Source organism: Oncorhynchus keta, unplaced genomic scaffold, assembly GCF_023373465.1.
Source record: "Oncorhynchus keta strain PuntledgeMale-10-30-2019 unplaced genomic scaffold, Oket_V2 Un_contig_1522_pilon_pilon, whole genome shotgun sequence".
In the NCBI taxonomy this organism is placed as follows: Eukaryota; Metazoa; Chordata; class Actinopteri; order Salmoniformes; family Salmonidae; genus Oncorhynchus; species Oncorhynchus keta.
Window position 1 is genome coordinate 1 of NW_026279203.1, and position 16,732 is coordinate 16,732.

The 16,732-nt window shown below is 47.8% G+C and overlaps 1 long non-coding RNA gene and 1 pseudogene across 1 annotated transcript; both read left to right on the forward strand.

The window, feature by feature from the left end:
- The first annotated feature begins 6 nt into the window (after window positions 1–6).
- On the forward strand, window positions 7–1,539 carry LOC127918898 (uncharacterized). Its single transcript, XR_008101285.1, has 3 exons — window positions 7–184; window positions 430–575; window positions 680–1,539. It is a non-coding gene; the product is annotated as an uncharacterized LOC127918898 (long non-coding RNA).
- Window positions 1,540–5,581: 4,042 nt separating this feature from the next.
- LOC127906062 (exopolyphosphatase PRUNE1-like) lies at window positions 5,582–16,732 on the forward strand (annotated as a pseudogene).

Sequence of the window (16,732 nt, forward strand, 5' to 3'; positions counted from 1 at the left end):
GTCGTGTGCTGTAGCCTCAGACATCCTACTGAATAAGAAGGAGAGGAGGAGGAACAGCCTCAACAGGAACTTTGTGGGCGACTACATCGGCACTGACAACCACCCCGAGATCCGGCAGTTCGTGGGCCGCCGGGAGAAGATCGATTTTGCAGATGTGGTTGCCAAATATGACCGCAGGTTTAGGGTAAGAGTCAAGTATGACCACAGTAACAAACCAACATTAACATTGTCACAGAACGCATAATGCTATTGTTATTCATGTTAGATAGACAAGACAGTGTTTCTAGTCCCTCGATGGTTTGGTGGATACTGCCAATGCTTGTCTGCTCAATGAACAACAACCTGTCAGTCAGTCTATATATTGTGGTTCCTGGTCAGTAAGCCTATAATGGCAACAAGTTATATAATATCCCCCTCTCCATCTTGCAGACTGTGAAGCGTGACCTCATCCTGACCCCTAAGTTCCTGTATCTGATTGGTCGTGAGAAGGTGAAGCAGGGACCAGATAAGGGACAGATCCACGAGGTTCTGAAGAGACAGATAGAAGTGGAGAAGATTCAGTCAGTCTCTCTCAGGTGCCGGTTTAGATACTCTGGAAGTGTTATACCAGTTGATGGTCATGATGCACAGTAGTAGAAATGGGCTTTTCATTGAAAAGATGTCTCCTTTCCTCCCTCAGTACCCTGCAGGATGACTTCTTCATCATCCACGAGGAGCATTACGACAGTGTCCTTCAGTGCATCTTCAAGACGGAGTTCCTCAGTCTGCTCTACAAACGTTATGATGAGAAGACCCAGAGGAAGCTACCGCTCAAGTTCAACAACCTGTCAGTCAGTCTTTACTCTGAGCTTAGCCTTAGACCAGTCAGTGGGGTCTTACTGTTAAACAGTTGAAACCATAACAGTGGTTTTCTATAAAAAGCTGAGGGCTGGGGAAATAAAACCACTCTCTCATAGACCGATATGGATGCAAGGACTGATATTATAAAGAGAGCTTTAACCATGTTTTGAGGCTATACAGTTTTACATTTACTTTGTATACAAACATTGGAGTAAAGTAAGCCTATATTTTGGGTTCTGACTCCAGTGTATTGATTTATCAGCAACTTAAATGACTAAAACCACATATAAAGTATGTATAAAAGATGATGGAGCTATATCTTTATAAGATCATGTACAACCACCAAAATGAAAACTAGACAGTCGGGGAGAATCTAAAATTCCAAAGATGTCATGGGTCTCGCTGTGATTTTGTTATAATGTTTGAGTCACCCAGATAGCATAAGAACATGGCATAAGCCCTGGCAAAATGTGCAGAATGGCACGAAATTTGCTTTAAAACAGCAAGACCTGTGGCCAAGAGGAGGGCCTTTACACATTTTGGCGGGAGACGCCCCCAAGCTAAATTATTATATTCTTAGAGAATCAATTAAATCATTAATTTATAAGTCCAAAAAGGGATGTTGCAACTGATGATTTCCCCTTAAAACATACCAGTGTCATGCTTTACGTCAACGATCATGAATAATCTCAAAGATACATAACGCAAAGTTAATCCAGCGAGCCTTTAAGCCATATCTTTAACCCATTGCGCTTCTCTCTCCCCCTCTCCTCGCTCGCTTAGACCTGGAGTTTAAGGTGAAGAAGGGAGGCTAGCCGTTCAGCTGCTGGCTCCAGGCAGATCCAGTTCCAGCCGGGCTAGAGAAGAGGCGGTTGTGAAGCCCAGCAGCAAGGTCCTCATAGCTCACTACATCGGACCCGGGCTCCCAAAGACCCAGTGAGTCCAAGCACTTTGAATGGAGACTTTAATAGGTTTAATCTGAGTCTGCAACCGTCCCATAGCATTTCAGACACATCACACCTTTTTGTCATGTGTTCCCCAGGACCGACCCGCAGGGACAACAGGAAAAGAAATCTCATGGGAAACCAGACTCCAGGCTCAGGACAGCAGTCACAAGGTGAGAGAACTAGATATCTGGCCTCTCCAAAGATGGCACTCCCATTTCACTTTTGACCTGACTCAACATCTCCCTCATCTGTCTCAGGTGCCCCTAGGCAGAGGCCGAGGTGGGGGTGGTGGTCAGCGTGGGTGGGGCCACCCTCGTCCAGGGTCTCTCTGCTCCGCCGGCAGTCCAGTATGGAGCAGCCTACACTACCCCGACAACAGAGGTCCCGGCAGACCAACAACCACTCCAACAACCAGAGCCAGGCAGACACCGCACCATGAACGTGCCTGACCAGGGAGTGGCTGGGTGAGTTCTCACGTCCTGTTTGAATACTTGTTAGGTTGTTAAAATTGATATTCTTCCTGTTGTTGCTGGTGTTTTGAAAAAAAAAACTATATACTGTAAACCAAGAAAGGCACTTTTTATAAATCTCTCTGTCTTCATAATTTTCGCTCCAGTGTTCATCGTAGACGCTCAAGGAGGCCGCTTCCCAGGAGCGGCCGCCCAAACCTGCCCCCAAGCCAAACCTCGCGCCCCCAGAATGCCGAGCGCTGTATGCTTCTGGCCCAGGACACTGATGAGCTGAGCTTCAACGCGGGGAGGATGTCATTAAATCCTCACTGAAGGTACCTAAACTCTTACAGTAGATCATCTCTGAAGTTATAGTTATATAAACTGAGTATATTAATTACAGTAGTATAAAACTGCTATTAGTCATATACTATAAGTACTGCTACATATTATATACTGCTAGTATTGTAGCATTATTAAAGGCATTCTATAAACCACATGTTCAACTGTGATGCAGTCTTCCTGTGCTTCACTCTGTAATTCCCCTTGAGGATAGAAAAGGGCAATATAGTCTATAATGTCCAGATTGACCGGTTTTTCTCACCCATCCTCCCTCCAGATCCATCAGGTGGTGGTACGATTCGTCTTCGCGGAGGGGCATGTTTCCTGGGAATTATGTAAAGAAGATTTAGGCTGCAGCGATGAGGACTTGTCCAATGAGAGAAGATCTAGACTGGAGCGATGAGACAGTCAATGAGAGAAGATCTAGACTGGAAGCGATGAGGGACATGTCCAATGAGAGAAGATCTAGACTGGAGCGATGAGGGACATGTCCAATGAGAGCAAGGAGTCAGGTGGCAACAGTAGAATTACAACCATACCAAGTGCATTACTACAGAGACAAAACAAAAAGCATCATTAAAGAATTTCTCCATACCATCTCTCTCTTTGGAGTCCAAGACAAGGGAATGTGATGATTTTTGCCAAAGATGGTTTCAAGTAATACTACTAATTTTTATCAATGGATCGTATCTATTGTTTTAGCATGTGTTAGCTTTTTAAAGACTGAACAAAAATGTTTTTATTTTATCCTGCATCTTTTTTATAGCCATTTACTCCAGTGTTCAAATAAATCTTAGTTTTATTTGCTCTTTCACATTTGTTTAATACATAGGACCAAAATGTCCATAATAATCTCAGTTCAGGTGAGTTGGGATAGAATGGGTAATTACAAAACATTTTGACAAGATATATATTGTAAAATATATATTAGTTGTGTATTTGCGGTGATTATCCATGTCTTAGGTAGATATTTCACAATTCTATATTAGTGAAGATTTGTGGGCTGAGTTTACACAGGCAGCCCAATTCTGATGTTTTACCCAATTATCGGCAAAAGGGCCGGGTCTGATTTGCCAAAAGACCAGTAACGGCAAAATAATCAGAATTGGGCTGCCTGTAAAACCCGCTTTACCGATCTTCACTGATATAGAATTGTGAAATATCTACCGAAGATGATGATGAACCATAAAGACATTAACAGAGCCTACCATTTCCCATGTTTTATAATAGGCTACATGGTACATGTTATTACCCCAGAGATAGTCTGTTAAAAAGAAAGAAAAGACAGTTGATTGTTTGTCGACAGTTGACGTAAGGTCTAATGAACAAAAATTAAAAGAATTGTAAACCATCAAATATTGAGGGGTTGTTTCTTTGGGGGGGAGTCTGTAAAAGTGGTCCCATGACACTCTTTTTACAGCCTATGGACACTGGTCATGTCTAGAAGGGATGGCACTGATGTCAAAGTGACTATTGAGTTTATCAGGATAATTATAGCTCACTAACCCTTTTCATAACCATAACCTATTCTCCTAAACTAACTGCGTAAATTGTCCTAACCTGCTGGGTAAGTTACCCTAAATGTTTAAATGTGAAGCATCCGCTTAGCGTTTCCAATCACTACCAATGAAACATTTGATATCAATATAGTTTTCTGTTCGCACAACTGGAATATGTTATGAACAGAATGGACTACGGTTTGTAGACTTTACCCGTTGCAAAAGTTTTCAAAAGTCGCGTTGTTTAGGAGTGCAAATGCAAAGTAAGTTATTGCACACGCGCATTTCAGAGTAGGCGTTCCCTGGCGGAAATATGAAAATAACGCAAGAACGGGCCAATAGGATCCCGCTAGCTCGTATTTGGCTCTGCCCCCTTGCTTGGTCTGACCACTATGGCCCATTTGTTCCCATTGGAAACGAGAGGCTGTGGTCTATCTTGGTTTAGTTATAAAACATCTTTGCTACAACCTCTTTGAAACTACCAGTTTGTAAACCAATATTTGATACTACACTACCCACAATACTACGTCCCGTCTTTGAACGTCACGTCAGCCCAAGACGAGTCACGCACGACTCTTGGGCATTAACATTTCAAACTTACAGTGCAGTCTTTTCATTCCTGAGACGTGCAGATACAGCTAACGTTAGCTATATGCAACAAAGACAACTAGCAAACTCATTTCAGACTGTCTTTAGGTAGTGCATCCAATAACCATGGATATATTTTTAAAGCTGTCGCAATGAGCTGAAGGTAGGAACATAGACGGTTTCTGGTGGTCGCGCCGTTTGTTTGCTTTATCCATTTTCAATGTTTAGTTTGTCTTAACGGCTAACGTTAGCTAGTTATGTAGTCTAATAAATAACTTCGACATGTACATTTGATGCACAAATTAGTGGGGTTTTCAGAGATATCAGGAGAAAGGTAGCTGGAGCATTAAATTCCGACTAGATCAAGTCGAAAGACTTGTCATTGAAAAACAGTAGGGCAATGTGACAGCAGCCCGCATGGTCCCGGGTGTTGCTGTGGCTCGTGCATAACATCAAATTAGATCAGACTGAGACAGTTGTCACCGTACACTAACTACATTTGAACTGTACTGTACATAGACTGTAATTACAGCTAGCTAGTTGGCTAGCCAGGCAAATTAGCATTGTCACGTGATCACATAATTGTGTTAAATGTAACTCATACACTGCTTCATTATGTTGCATGATATATATGCATTAATATATTTAAGTGATATTCAAACATATAATTGTTCAATTGTAATGGGCCATGAAAGTATTTCTTGTAGGGTCAGCTGCCTGTCAGGTGCCTGTCAGGTGTCAATATGCCCGTGCATTTTTTGCTTTGCATGTCTGCCATACTTACAGTTACACGGTGGCTTTAATTTCAGGGTCTTGATGTCGTGCTCTTGACCTTAAGTGAAAAAGAGCACTGTTTGGGTTCAAACAAGCCCTATCAAGATTAGTGAGATCAGATGGTGTGTATATAGCGCCTCAGAGCGTCACACCTTATTTACTCGGTGTTCAGTGAGGGGGAAGAGAAGTCAGCACCTGCACAGATGTACTATCCAGTACATGGGGAGGCTGGGTTGAGAGAGAAGTCTAATGGGAACTGAAAGACAGGTGAGGTGCATTTCAATAGTTAACAGTGGCTTCCACTCCTTCTGTATCAATCTGAAAACATCATGGATAGATGAGACTGGGTTGTATCGTGGATAGATGAGACTGGGTTGTATCGTGGATAGATGAGACTGGGTTGTACCGTGGATAGATGAGACTGGGTTGTACCGTGGATAAATGAGACTGGGTTGTACCGTGGATAGACTGGGTTGTACCGTGGATGAGACTGGGTTGTACCGTGGATAGATGAGACTGGGTTGTACCGTGGATAGATGAGACTGGGTTGTACCGTGGATAGATGAGAGACGTAGATAGATGGGTTGTATCGTGGATAGATGAGACTGGGTTATATCGTGGATAGATGAGACTGGGTTGTACCGTGGATAGATGAGACTGGGTTATATCGTGGATAGATGAGACTGGGTTATACTGGATAGATGAGACTGGGTTGTACCGTGGATAGATGAGACTGGGTTATACCGTGGATAGATGAGACTGGTTATATCGTTATGAGACTGGGTGGATAGATAGGTTGTACCGTGGATAGATGAGACTGGGTTATACCGTGATAGATGAGACTGAGTTATACCGTGGATAGATGAGACTAGGTTATATCGTAGATAGATGAGACGTGGATAGATAGATGAGACTGGGTTATACCGTGGATAGATGAGACTGGGATAGATAGATGAGACTGGGTTATACCGTGGATAGATGAGACTGGGTTGTACCGTGGATAGATGAGACTGTACCGTGGATAGATGAGACTGGGTGATAGATGAGACTGGGTTGTACCGGATAGATGAGACTGGGTTGTACCGTGGATAGATGAGACTGGGTTATACCGTAGATAGATGAGACTGGGTTATATCGTGGATAGATGAGACTGGGTTGTACCGTGGATAGATGAGACTGGGTTGTACCGTGGATAGATGAGACTGGGTTGTACCGTGGATAGATGAGACTGGGTTATATCGTGGATAGATGAGACTGGGTTATATCGTAGATAGATGAGACTGGGTTATATCGTAGATAGATGAGACTGGGTTATATCGTAGATAGATGAGACTGGGTTATATCGTAGATAGATGAGACTGGTTATATCGTAGATAGATGAGACTCAGGTTATATCGTAGATAGATGAGACTGGTTATATCGTTAGATGAGATCGTATGGATAGATGAGACTGGGTTGTATCGTGACTGCTATATATGAGACTGGGTAGATAGATGAGGTTGTACCGTGATAGATGAGACTGGGTTGTACCGTGGATAGATGAGACTGGGTTGTACCGTGGATAGATGAGACTGGGTTGTACCGTGGATAGATGAGACTGGGTTATATCGTGGATAGATGAGACTGGGTTATATCGATAGATGACTGGAGTATATATCAGATAGATGAGAATTTTCGTGGATAGATGACCTGGGTCGTAGATAGATGAGAGTTATTCAGATAGATCTGGGTTATATCGTGGATAGATGAGACTGGGTATATCGTAGATGATGAGACTGGGTTATACCGTGGATCAGATAGATGAGACTGGGTTATATCGTGGATAGATGAGACCTACTCACTCCCTATGAGACTCCATACAGTACTGAGACTGAGTAGATTGATACTGGGTTATATTGTTGGGGGACTGGTGTTAGATAGATCCCCTAGATCACTGACTGGGAACATTTTAGCAGACACTCTTATACAGAGCGATTTACAGATAAGACCAATAGATACTGGGATTAAGTGAGCCTAGATGAGCTCTAAGGGCACATCGATTTTATTTTTTTCACCTCGTCGTAGATAGATGAGCTTGTAGATTGAGACTGAACCAGCAACGTTTCGTAGATTACTGGCCCAATGCTCTTAACTGCTACCGTGGATAGATGAGCTACCTGCTGCTAGGCTTCGTGGATAGTGAGAGGCTGTAGACTGGCTAATGCTTGTCACCTGTCTAGTTGAGCTTTTGTTGATCTGCAACAGATGGCTGCCTCTGTTAGCCCTGGGAACATTTTAGCTCTGGCACCCATGACTCGTGCTGCTGTCACAGACGGCCATGCTCTGGGAAACACCCTACTTGTTTCTCAACTCCACATTAAAAACATTCAACAAAAACACGTAGTGGAGTTAACAGGCCGTCATGTAGCTTAGCCATTACATCACAGTCTGCTCTACTGAGGTCATTGATGGAATTAGCCTAAGGCTGTTTGACAAAGAGCTAGCCAAAGCCTTCAGGCAGGGGAATGAAGTCAGCCCTTAGCTCATCCACTTTCTGCCATTGACCCTTCAGAAGGCTATTCAAACAGTGTCCAGGGTTTTACTCTAGGATGGGGGATATTGTGCAGAACCGAGAGTACCTCATCTCCTGTGATCAGCATCATCATGACGTGCATTGACATTACAACACACACACAACCTGTCCACATAGCACTGTCCACTCACTAAGACACATCTGATAGCCTTAAAAGGCTCATTGCAAGAGTAATGGATAGACTGACCTGTATTTTCTCATGGTAAATTCCCTCATAGGAGTTGGATATTCTTGTGACTGTATTCATCCCACTCTACCCTCCACAGGGGAACGCAGAGGGCAGCCCAGGGTTCCATGTGGTTCTGGGGAACGAGGCCTGTGACCTGGACTCCATGGTGTCAGCTCTGGCCTACGCATACTTCCTGTCCAAGGTGAGAGTAACCCACCCCATCATTTGGACCCGACCCATGTGTTGAGAATGGTTCAACAGAGCAAGCGTCAGGTGTTATAACACCTCTCTCTCCCCTCCCAGACACTTGATTCTGGGAAAGTTCCTCTTCCCGTTCTGAACATTCCCCGGCAAGAGTTCCCGCTGCGCACGGACAATGCCTTCCTGCTGAGAGAGAGTGGCCTCTCCCAGGATGACCTGGTGTTCCGGGACGAGCTGGACCTGGGGAGTCTACACCGGGCCGGCCGGCTGGACCTCACACTGGTGGACCACAACGTGCTGCCCAGGTCAGGGTCAACCGTGACCCCTTAACCTCTGTCCACTGACAGTCATCCAGGATGTAAACACTTCCCCATGTGATCATCACCTGTATCTCTATAAAAGCAACACTGACCTAGAGACTCCTTGAAATAGCTTGACTGAAGTCTGACTGTGTGGCTGTCTGTTGCAGCTCTGACTGTGTGGCTGTCTGTTGGAGCTCTGACTGTGTGGCTGTCTGTTGGAGCTCTGACTGTGTGGCTGTCTGTTGCAGCTCTGACTGTGTGGCTGTCTGTTGCAGCTCTGACTGTGTGGCTGTCTGTTGCAGCTCTGACTGTGTGGCTGTCTGTTGCAGCTCTGACTGTGTGGCTGTCTGTTGCAGCTCTGACTGTGTGGCTGTCTGTTGCAGCTCTGACTGTGTGGCTGTCTGTTGGAGCTCTGACTGTGTGGCTGTCTGTTGGAGCTCTGACTGTGTGGCTGTCTGTTGGAGCTCTGACTGTGTGGCTGTCTGTTGCAGCTCTGACTGTGTGGCTGTCTGTTGCAGCTCTGACTGTGTGGCTGTCTGTTGCAGCTCTGACTGTGTGGCTGTCTGTTGCAGCTCTGACTGTGATCTAGAAGAGGCGGTGTTGGAGGTGATCGACCATCACCTCCTGGAGAGGAAGCCCTCTCCCTCCTGTCCCGTTACCGTGGAGACGGTGGGCTCCTGCTCCACCCTGGTGGCAGAACGGATCATCCAGAAAGCCCCTGAAGTCCTCGACCAACAGGTGGCCCAGCTCTTATATGGTAACCAGAAATATAACTGATGTATGTGGAAATCATTTCAGTATTAAGTGAACTATGCCTTTAACTGCATCACTGTGTGACGAGACTGACATCCTGTTCTTTGTGATCACAGGCACCATAGTGTTAGACTGTGTGAACATGGCCCCAGAGGCAGGGAAAGTCACCCCTAAAGACAGCCAGTACGCTGGCCTCCTGGAGACGCACTTCCCCAACCTGCCACCAAGGGGCGTCCTCTTCCAGTCCTTGCAGAATGCTAAATTTGACGTGTCAGGTAAACACCCCAGGATTAATACCTGAAGCTCAGCCTTGTGGATGTGGTTTTTGCCTCTCAGATTAGAACGATGGGCATGATATCAATGCCATGTTTAAGTATGAAGGAGAGGGAGACCGACAATGTTTTTTGCTCGTATTCCCTTGTTCCCAGGTCTTACCACAGAACAGATGCTTCTGAAAGACATGAAGGTGGCATCGGAAGGAGATTTAAAACTGGCAGTCAGTGTGATATATATGACACTGGAGGTGGGTGTGCATCTTAACTATTCAAAATGTGATACAACACAAGGTTACACGTACTACTGGTGGATAATAGCATGGTTCAAATACTATCATGTACCCAGTTCTACTGCAGTATGCCATCTCACAATGCATGTTTCACCTATGAATTCTTTACAGAATCTCATTTTCAGATCTAAACTGAACACAGTCCTCAATTATCAGAGCCTTTCTCAGACACCCATTGTTACTGCTGACACTGCCTGACACACCCTTCAGACACATTGTTACTGCCCCATTGTGCTACTGCCTGACACACCCTTCAGACACTTCCCGTGCTACTGCCTGACACACCCTTCAGACACTTCCCCATTGTTACTGCCTGACACCCTTCAGACACTTCCCCATGTTACTGCCTGACACACCCTTCAGACACTTCCCGTACTACTGCCTGACACACCCTTCAGACACTTCCCCATTGTTACTGCCTGACACACCCTTCAGACACTTCCCCATGCTGCTGCCTGACACCCTTCAGACACTTCCCTACTACTGCCTGACACACCCTTCAGACACTTCCCCATTGTTACTGCCTGACACACCTTCAGACACTTCCCCATGTTACTGCCTGACACACCCTTCAGACACTTCAGATGCCCGTGCTACTGCCTGACACCCTTCAGACACTTCCCCATTGTTACTGCCTGACACACCCTTCAGACACTTCCCGTTGTTACTGCCTGACACACCCTTCAGACACTTCCCTGTTGTTACTGCCTGACACACCCTTCAGACACTTCCTGTTGTTACTGCCTGACACACCCTTCAGATACTTCCCTGTGTGTTACTGCTCTGATGCACCCTTCAGACACTTCCTGACGCACCCTTCAGGACACTTCCTCGTGTTACTGCCGATGTTACTGCCTGACACACCCTTCAGACACTTCCCCTTCAGACACTTCCTGCCTGACACCCTTCCAGTTACTGCCTGACACACCCTTCAGACCTTCCCCGTGCTCAGACACTTCCTTCAGATGCTTCTCTGTTACTGCCTGACACACCCTTCAGACACTTCCTGTTGTTACTGCCTGACAGACACTTCCCACTGCCTATTTTTCAGACACTTCCTGTGTTACTGCCTGACACACCCTTCAGACACTTCCCTGTGTTCTGCCTGATACACCCTTCAGACACTTCCCTGTGTTACTGCCTGATGCACCCTTCAGACACTTCCCTGTTGTTACTGCCTGACGCACCCTTCAGACACTTCCCTGTGATTTACTGCCCTGACGCACCCTTCAGACACTTCCCCTGTGTTACTGCTCTGATGTTCCCTTCAGACACTTCCCTGTGTTACTGCCTGACACACCCTTCAGACACTTCCTGTTGTTACTGCCTGACACACCTTCAGACACTTCCTGTGTTACTGCCTGACACTGCCCTTCAGACACTTCCCTGCTGTTACTGCATGACACACCCTTCAGACACTTCCCGTTACTGCCTGACACACCCTTCAGACACTTCCCTGTTGTTACTGCATGACACACCCTTCAGACACTTCCTGTGTTACTGCCTGACACACTTCGGACACTTCCCCTGTGTTACTGCCCTGACGCACCCTTCAGATACTTCCCTGTGGTGTTACTGCCTGACGCACCCTTCAGACACTTCTCTGTGTTACTGCCCACGCCCTCCCTTCTTCAGACACTTCCCTGCTGTTACTGCCTGACGCACCTTCAGATACTTCCCTGTTGTTACTGCCTGACGCACCCTTCCAGACACTTCCCTGCTGTTGCTGCCTGAGCGCAAACCTTCAGACACTTCCCTGTTGTTACGCCTGAGGCGCACTTTTCAGACACTTCCCTGGTGCTTGCTGCCTGACGCACCTTCCAGACACTTCTGTGTTACTGCCCGACGCCCTTCAGACACTTCCCTGTTGTTACTGCCTGACACACCCTCAGACACTTCCCTGTTGTTACTGCTGTGGACACACCCTTCAGACACTTCCCCGTGTTACTGCCCTGACACACCCTTCTGTGACACTTCCCCGTACATTGCCTGACACTGCCCTTCAGATACTTCCCTGTTGCTACTGCCTGACGCACCCTTCAGACACTTCCTGTTGTTACTGCCTGGGCGCACTCCTTCAGACACTTCCTGTTGTTACTGCCCGGCGCACTTTCAGACACTTCCCTGTGTTACTGCCCGACGCACCCTTCAGACACTTCCTGTGTTACTGCCCTGACGCACCCTTCAGACACTTCCTGTTGTTACTGCCTGACGCACCCTTCAGACACTTCCCTGTTGTTACTGCCTGACGCACCCTTTCCAGACACTTCCCTGTTGTTACTGCCTGGTGACGCACCCTTCAGACACTTCCCCATGTTACTGCCCTCCGGACACACACTCAGACACTTCCCTGTTGTTGCTGCCCTACGCACCCTTCAGACACTTCCTGTGTTACTGCCTGACGCACCCTTCAGACACTTCCCTGTTGTTACTGCATGACGCACCCTTCAGAGACACTTCCCTGTGTTACTGCCTGACGCACCCTTCAGACACTTCCCTGTGTTACTGCCTGACGCACCCTTCAGACACTTCCCCTGTTGTTACTGCCTGACACCCTTCAGACACTTCCCCCATGTTACTGCCTGACACACCCTTCAGACACTTCCCTGTTGTTACTGCCTGACGCACCTTCAGATACTTCCCTGTTGTTACTGCCTGACGCACCCTTCAGACACTTCTCTGTTACTGCCTGACGCACCCTTCAGACACTTCCCTGTGTTACTGCCTGACACACCTTCAGACACTTTCTTCGTGTTACCGCTCTGCAACGTATCTGCGTATCTCCGTTGTTACTGCCTGCACACGGCATGTCTCAGACACTTGTGTTACTGCCTGACACACCCTTTCTGCAGACACTTCCTGTTGTTACTGCCTGACGCACCCTTCAGACACTTCCCCGTTGTTACTGCCTGACGAACGTAATCTACCTCCTGTTACTGCCTGACGAAACCCTGCAGACACTATCCTCATGTTGTTACGTGCCTGCGCACCCTTGATCTTCCCCTGCAACGTAATGCCTGATGACACCCTTCAGACACTTCCCTGTTGTTACTGCCTGACGCACCTTCAGACACGTTGTTGTTGGCTGCCTGACGTATCTGATACAGACACTTCCTTGTTACTGCCTGACGACCCCTTCAGACACTTCCCTGTTGTTGCTGCCTGACACACCCTTCAGACACTTCCTGTTGTTACTGCCTGACGCACCCTTCAGATACTTCCCTGTTGTTACTGCCTGACGCACCCTTCAGACACTTCCCTGCTGTTACTGCCTGACGTACCTTCAGACACTTCCCGTTGTTACTGCCTGACGCACCCAGACACTTCCCTGTTGTTACTGCCTGACGCATCTTCAGACACTTCTGTGTTACTGCCTGACAGCCGTCAGACACTTCCTGTTGTTACTGCCTGACACACGAGACGTATCTGCGATACGCCTGACACACCCTTTTCCAGACACTTCCCGTGTAATCTGCCTGACATGACCCTTCAGACACTGCCCAGCGTAATCTGACACACTCCTTCAGATATTTCCTGTTGTTCTGCCTGACGTATCTTCAGACACTCCCCCGTTGTTACTGCCGCGCACGTAATCTTCAGACACTTCCCTGTTGTTACTGCCCGAGCGTATCTTTCAGACACGTTTCCCTGTGTTCTGCCCCGACGCACCTTCAGACACTTGACGTGTTGTTGCCTGACGCACCCCCTTCAGACACTTCCCTGTTGTTCTGCCACGACGTAATCTTCAGACACTTCCTCAGCAGCATTGCCTGACGCACTTTCAGACACTTCCCTGTTGCTGGCTGCCTGACGCACTTTCAGACACTTCCCCCATGTTACTGCCTGACACACACTTCAGACACTTCCTGTTGTTACGTCCGCACGCACCCTTCAGACACTTCCCTGTGTTACTGCCTGACGCACCTCAGACACTTCCCTGTTGTTACTGCATGACGCATCTCTTCAGAGACACTTCCTGTGTTATTGCCTGACGCACTTTCAGACACTTCCCTGTTGTTATCTGCCTGACGCACCTTCAGACACACTTCCCTGTTGTTGCTGCCTGACGCACCCAGACACTTCCCCCATGTTACTGCTCCTCTGACACACCTCTTCAGACACTTCCTGTTGTTACTGCCTGACGCACCTTCAGGATACTTCCTGTTGTTACTGCCTGACGCACCTTCAGACACTTCTCTGTGTTACTGCCTGACGCACCCTTCAGACACTTCCCTGTGTTACTGCCTGACACACCCTTCAGACACTTCTGTGTTACTGCCTGACACACCCTTCAGACACTTCCCTGTTGTTACTGCCTGACACATTCCTTCAGACACTTCCTGTTGTTACTGCCTGACACACCCTTCAGACACTTCCCTGTTGTTACTGCCTGACGCACCCTTCAGACACTTCCCTGTTGTTACTGCCTGACGACCCTTCAGACACTTCCCGTTGTTACTGCCTGACGCACCCTTCAGACACTTCCCTGTTGTTACTGCCTGACGCACCCTTCAGACACTTCCCTGTTGTTACTGCCTGACACACCCTTCAGACACTTCCCGTTACTGCCTGACACCCTTCAGACACTTCCCCGTACTACCGCCTGACACACCCTTCAGATACTTCCCTGTTGTTACTGCCTGGACGCACCCTTCAGACACACTTCCCTGTTGTTACTGCCTGGCGCACCTTCAGACACTTCCCTGTTGTTACTGCCCGGCGCACCCTTCAGACACACACTTCCCCTGTGTTACTGCCCGACGCACCCTTCAGACACTTCCCTGTGTTACTGCCTGACGCACCCTTCAGACACTTCCTGTTGTTACTGCCTGACGCACCTTCAGACACTTCCTGTTGTTACTGCCTGACGCACCCTTCAGACACTTCCCTGTTGTTACTGCCTGACACACCCTTCAGACACTTCCCGTGTTACTGCCTGACACACCCTTCAGACACTTCCCGTACTACTGCCTGACACACCCTTCAGATACTTCCTGTTGTTACTGCCTGACGCACCCTTCAGACACTTTCCTGTTGTTACTGCCCGGCGCACCCTTCAGACACTTCCTCAGTTGTTACTGCCCGGCGCACCTTCAGATACTTCCCCTGTGTTACTGCCTGACGACCCTTCAGATACTTCCTGTTGTTACTGCCTGACGCACCCTTCAGACACTTCCCTGTGTTACTGCCTGACGCACCCTTCAGACACTTCCTGTGTTACTGCCTGACGCACCCTTGACACTTCTGTGTTACTGCCTGACACACCCTTCAGACACTTCCCCTGTTGTTACTGCCTGACACACCTTCAGACACTTCCCTGTTGTTACTGCCTGACACACCCTTCAGACACTTCCTGTTGTTACTGCCTGACGCACCCTTCAGACACTTCCTGTTGTTACTGCCTGAGCACCCTTCAGACACTTCCTCCTGTTGTTACTGCCTGACGCACCCTTCAGACACTTCCTGTTGTTACTGCCTGACGCGACCCTTCAGACACTTCCTGTTGTTACTGCCTGACACACCCTTCAGACACTCCCTGTTGTTACTGCCTGACGCACCTTCTCAGACACTTCCTGTGTTACTCTGACGACCCTTCAGACACTTCCTGTGTTACTGCCTGACACACCCTTTCCAGACACTTCCCTGTTGTTACTGCCTGACGCACCCTGTTGTTACTGCCTGACACTTCCTGTTATTACTGCCTGACACACCCTTCTCAGACACTTCCTGTTATTACTGCCTGACGACCCCTTCAGACACTTCCCTGTGTTACTGCCTGACGCACCCTTCAGACACTCAAAATGTGAAGGTGGGATGTTTCACCTAGTTCATGAAGATCACCCCCCCACATGTCCAATCAGGTGGAACCACCCACAAGTAAAAATGCACTAACCCTGTGCCTGTCTCTTCATGTGAACTTATAAAGGGACTCAACAGCTGCACTTGAGTTCATACTGAGATTTACAAACAAACTGTAATATCTATAAATGTTGTCCCTCAGGCTTTTCTACAGAGACAAAGCTTACAGCAAGAGCTCTGTGAGTTCTGCCACAAGCACAGCTACAACCTGGTGGTGGCCATGACGATCTCCTTCAATGATAACAAGGAGCCCTTCAGGCAGCTGGCCGTCCACAGCTCCAGCACCCTCTACAGGGGGAGGTAGGAACTACACCATCCCAATCGGACATGATCCCATAGTGTTGACTATCTAGAGTTAAAGTAAGTCATTAGAAGAGTTGATAGTAAGCTTTCGGGGTTGCCAGGGTTGTTTTTTACAATGTTTTTTTTTTTACATGGTCTTTGTTGTCCTGCAGATGAGCCAAGCCTTGAGCAAGCCCAGAGACCCAGTCTGAGCCTGAGTCCAATGAGCAGCCCTTACTCAGACATCAGGGCTTACCTCCAGGGCAACACGTTGGCCTCCAGGAAGAAGGTGCTGCCCATCATCAAGGACTTCCTGAGGGACAGGGAGCGAAGAGAGGTGCACAGGGACCCTAGAGGAGAGTTACGAGGTACCACAGCAACGAGCGACACTGAGGACGCTGATAGAGGAGGACTCCTACTTCCCCCACCCCTATGAACACAGGTGGAGGAGGGCTGTCCCCTGACAACGGGACTGCCTGAAGATCAGCGCTGAAGCTCTGACGGAGAAGTTCAGCAAGATGGCCAGCGAAGAGGAGAACGCAGGGGACTCTGATGTCACTCACACTCCTGGTGGTCAGCGGAGCACCTAA